The following is a 5,635-nucleotide window of genomic DNA, read 5'->3' on the forward strand; positions in this document are numbered from 1 at the left end:
AGCGATGATCACTGTGAAGTGTTCTTGCTGGACATTTATTCCGGTTGGGCATGTGGTTGCTACAAGATAATGAAAGATAAAGTTCATGACAAATGAGAGTTCAAAGTGTCTGTGGAATATTTCAGGAGGAAGAAGAAATCAAGGCACAAGTGCACTTTAATTCGTTGGAAGTAATTTTTGTTTGTTTTTATTTTCGGAAGAGTGATACTAATGAAAAGGGGAAGCAATCCAAAATTAATGCTTGTTTTCTAACCAAGTTTTTCTGATAATTCAAAACGAGTTCAATCAAGTAACCTAAGTAACAAAACAAAAAACATAAAAAAACGAAACATTTATTAAATTTATGAAAAAGATACTTCCATTCCTAATAGATACGACTTTCTAATGTTCTTGTACAAAACATATCCATCTAAACCCATCAATGTTGTTGGTTTTTATGTAGACCATATCCGTGCTGAAAGAAGTAATCAATGGACCTGTGAACAAAGATCAATCATTTTTCTTTGATTTAAATAAAAAGTAAAAATGTCTTCTAAATTGAGCTTTTTTGGATAAAGTATTTCATTAAGAAAGTATTAATTTTAGATTGTCTTTCCTTTTTTGCTAGTATAACACTTTTTAAAATGAAAATCAAAAAAATTTTTCCGGTGATTTAAAGTGCACTTGTGTTGAAATTAAGTACACATTTCATTTTGGTTGAACCTCCGTAATGGGGGGGGGGGGGGAGTTCACCTCAAACACACAAAAAAGGATTATAATTTCAGAAAATATCTCCACTCTCGTTGTGCCTACTTTCCTGCCCGATCTGGAATCGCTCAGCACCGAGAAATGAAGCTCGTTTTGTAGTTTCCAGCTTCACGCGCACATGAGATTATGCGAGAATGCACGTAATAAAATGCTGGCTGCCATCTTTGTTTTTCTTTTTCTCGGCCTGAACTCATTCGCTGAGCACCCACGATAAGACTTGTTTTTTCTTAGCTTCTAACCACATGCCTCCCTGATCTCAAGATCATATTTCGTAGTCTCTCATCCACTGTGGCGGTCGCCTCTCTCTCTACTTGGCCTCTGAGGTGTCTCACCCTCCTCCTGTTGCTGTACATTCCCCTCCATTGCTTCACCTTCCACTGGTCTAATGTTTTTTTTGTTTTTTTTTATTACATTTTCACCCCAAACAAGGCACATTGCCACTTTAATGTAGGGGGCTACTACCAGGGGAAACATCTACTGGGGTACTATGTAGGGATTAGGGCAGCGAGATGCTGGTTCACGTTGCACTTGAACTTATGCATGTCAGTACAGTTGGGGAAGCAGTGACCTGGAATGGAATTCCAAAGTTTAGCAGTTCTGGGGAAGAAACTACTGGAGTAGAAAGATCTTTTACATCTAGGGATCTCTACAGTGTGGGGGTGGGATTTTGTAGCTTGTCGGGTCTGTCGAGGGTGTTCACGTCGTGGGGGCACAAGTGCTTGCAGTTCTTCAGAGCATTCACCATTATAATACTTGTAGAACAGGCAGAGGGATGCAACGTTTCGACGATGGGACAGAGGCTGAAGTTTAGATGCCAGTTTAGGGCCTATCAGATTTGCGACTCTCTTTTGAACCCTGTCAAGGAGCGAGAGACTAGTAGCCGATGCACCGGCCCAAATATGACAGCAATACTCCATACATGGGCGAATAGTGGCCTTATAGAGGTACAGGATACTTTCGGGTGTTAGAAGTTTTCTAGCACGGTAGAGAGAGCCCACCTTCCTCGCAGCGGCCCTGGCAATGCCCTCGATGTAATTGTTCCAACTCATGTTTCCTGTGGACGTTAGGCCAAGGAGCTTGAAAGACGTACTCTCAGATAAAGAGTTGTTGGCCATTGCTATAGGTGGTAGAGAAGGTTTCTTGTAATTATTGAATGAAACCAGTTTTGTCTTAGTGGCATTGAACGTTACCATCCATTTTTGTCCCCATTCCACTACTGATTGGAGGTCATCCTCTAGTGTTTCTGCCATTACTTTAGATATATGTTCATTTGTTTTCCTGTCGTGCCTGCTATAGAGTGTGGTGTCATCAGCATATATACCCATCTCAGAGGCAATTTTGTCGGGGAGGTCATTTATGAATATCAGGAACAGCAGAGGACCAAGGATAGATCCCTGAGGCACTCCCGCATTTATATCATATTGTTTAGATGTACGACCGTCGAGGACAACCTGGATTTTTCTCTTATCTAAGAAGGATTTAATTATGTTAAGTATTCTACCAGTGATACCGTAAGATCTAATCTTCCTGAGGAGACCCTCATGCCATACCCTGTCAAAAGCCTTAGATATATCTAGAGCTACCGCTCTGCCCTCTCCCGCTTTGTCCAGTGAATGGTATATGCGTTCAGAGATTACAGTGAGGATGTCTGCCGTGGAACGGGCTTGTCTAAATCCATATTGATGGTCGGTCAGAAGTTTAACATCAGTAAGGTGCTGGACTAGAGCATGGTTAATTAAGGTCTCAAATATTTTGGCAAAAAGTGGGAGGAGGCTAATAGGGCGATAATTTAATGGGTCAGTTCTTTCGCCAGAATTCTTGAATACTGGTACCACAGAAGCAGTTTTCCAACAGCTCGGAAAGCAAGATTCATTAAGGCATTTGTTGTAGAGTTTGGAGAGAACTGGAGCTACTTCGGCTGAGCACTTTTTTAATAGCACAGCTGGGATGAGGTCGGGTCCACATGCTTTGGAAGTGTCAAGGTTTTTTATGATAGCATGCACCTGAGCAGGGGTGATTTCCAGATCGTCTAGCGTGTGTCTGTCCACATAGGAAATTGAGGTAGGGGGTGGTTTAGAGGGTCCAGTGTGGAGTTTGAGGCAAACCAACTGGCAAGCAAGTTAGCCTTCTCGGTTGCTGAGCAAAGAACCTCGTGATTGTTGGTTAGTGGGGGAATTGTTGATTGCCCATTATTTACTACACTGTTGTAGATTTTCCAGAAGTCACGAGTTCCTAGTTTTTGTCCTTCGATGCGTTGTTTAGTGGTTTCCGTAAATTCCCTCTTAGCTGTCGCTATTTCTTTCTTAACGTTACTTCTAGCTTCTATGTACTTTTGTCTGTTTGAACTGGACTTATGTCGGTTAAACCTGCGGAATGCATGCTGCCTTTGAGCAATGGCAGTTGCGCAAGTCGAAGTAAACCATTGGGGAGAGTGGGGCTTGCTATAGAATTTCAGCATGGGAACATGTGCTTCGATTGCAGTTTTGAACCATTCAGTGGTCTCGGTTGCACACTGTTCAGCAGGAAGAGAAAAAATATTTCCCCATGGGGCGTCTCTGATAAGATCTCTGATAGCTTCCCAGTCAGCCTTTTTATAATATCTCGTTGTTTTGAGCACTGGCTCTTCAGTTTTGGGTCTAGAGTTTAGGGCGATTTCAACCATTATCACCGCATGATCAGCGTTCCTAAGTGGGCTGTCGGCTTTCGTTACACAATCATCAGGAACTGTGGTCAAAAACAGATCTAATAGTGATGCGTGTTGTTCTTCCTGATCAGGGAAGCGGGTTGGAAAAGTAACAATTTGCGATAGGGAGTGAGATACAGAGAAGCTATGAGTTGCGCTGCCTGCTGCATCTGTGTAAGTAGAGAATCCAAGCCAGTTTTTGTGATGGACATTAAAGTCGCCAAATACATGTACTTGGGCGCTAGTGTCGAAGGAGAGTGCTGTGTCTATGCTGTCAGATACTTTGTTTATTATGGTGCAGTCTTGGATCAAGGGAGAGCGGTAGAGAAAGTAAAAGTAGCTAATGTTGTGTTGCATGATTAGTCTAAAGCACATAAAGGCTTGATCATCCGTTTCTAGGTTTGTTTCTCTAGTCAAGGGAAGGGTATTACGAATGTAAACTCCAAGTCCGTGCATATGTCTGTCAGAGTCCTTACGACAGAGTGGGAGGTATCCAGGCATGTTAAAGTAGTTAGAGGGGATGGAGGAGTGTAGGTTAGTCTCACTTAGTGCTAAGATATCCGGGGTATTTGTTAGGAGAAATGCTTCAACATCAGCTAAATTAGTTCTAAGCCCACGGATATTTGTGAATGCAAGCCTCAAGGGAGGAGGCAAGTTGGATTTGTTTGACCCTAAGCCTGGTTTAAGCTTATTTTTAGATTGTACTGTCATCATGTTTTTTAACGAGTTTCAGTTGGGTTAGGGGAAGCCGAACAGGAGGTTATGCAGAATATCACACATGCATCACAAGTAGACCATCAGCTGACCCTCCACCAACTAGGACTGTGGCCTCAGGAAAGCCCACCGGGGATGAGTGCAGGGTCCCTTTCCATGCACGCCATGGCACTGCAAACATCCCGATATTATTCAACTGTTGATGGAGCAGCCGCTCTAAGCGCTACCAAAGAGTTAGGGCTCCTGTACTACCAGTCGGAAACAGCAGCCAGTAACTGTCAATCCGGTACCCTCAACCCATCAGAGGAAGGTCAACCCAATCTAATTGCTCAGGCATATGTGGTACTCAAGCATTCTCAAGTGCCCAGTTTTAGGGGTGGGGTGCGTCGGGAGTGGGGAAACGGCGTTCATTGCCCTAGACAAGAAACAAGATCTACCAATGGGTGTTTCCGTCGAATCACTGTGATAGTATCTCTGCGCCTGACTAATAGGCAAGGAAGGAGTATGGAAGCCGGGCGATAGGCAGGACCTATCTACTCCTTAAGCAATTTAGGTATTGCAAACCGGTAATTTGTTTGAGTCACCAGCTCTAGGAAGGTTGTCATCCAAGACTGAAGAGGCCTCCCTCCTCTTTGGTTTAGTTTCAGAGTTTTCCTTCTCCTAGACGGATGATCTGGAAAGATCTACTGGGTCCGTCACCACTGAGAGGGTTTGCTCCGCGCCTGGGTTCTAATCCAGGTATTTCTGCAACCCCGCGTGGTTAGTTAATGTTATTGGGTTAGTTTGTAGAGGTTATATCTGCTAAATACTTACACTCCTCAAAGTGGATTAGGGACATTGTTATTTCATTGTTACTGGATAAAGGGGTTGAGTAGAGCTCATGCAGTGTAGGCAACTATGATTGTAAGGAGGCTTGTTAGGAGATAATGTGGTTTGAGGCTTTCACTTTTGTATATATATATTTTTTATTATTTTTTTTTCCTTTTTTATTTTATTTATTAATTCATTTTTTTTTTTATTCATGTGAGCTTGGGTCTAGTATAATATTAAAGTGTGAGTAGGTGTTAAGAATTGAACTACGAGTTGTGCCAAAACTATATTTTAGATGATAGCAGGGCATATGCGAATAGTACGGGTAAAACAGTAAGTTTGGAGTCATGTGTAATTTGGTAAATAGATATATGGGCTGGTTTTAGTAGGTGCGAATAAAGTTGGAGGTACAAGGTGAGTTTCTATTATTGAGAGAAGATGTTTTCAGCTTTCAAGTAAGAGTTATGGACATTTAGCATAGCAAGGAGCATTGGTTCAGTTTCGTATTAGCGTTGCAAAGCTATCTAAGAGGAGACATAGTTGTGTAATGCAGTGCGGTGTGCCTTGCTTCCGAGTACATACTTTGGCTGTTTAATACCAACTGGAATAGGAATGAACTCCAATGCATGTCTAGAGGGTAGAATTGTATAGATGTTTAGTGATGTCGAGAATATGCCTCGG

This window comes from Euprymna scolopes, chromosome 24, assembly GCF_053919585.1.
Source record: "Euprymna scolopes isolate OS-2025 chromosome 24, ASM5391958v1, whole genome shotgun sequence".
Lineage (NCBI taxonomy): Eukaryota > Metazoa > Mollusca > Cephalopoda > Sepiida > Sepiolidae > Euprymna > Euprymna scolopes.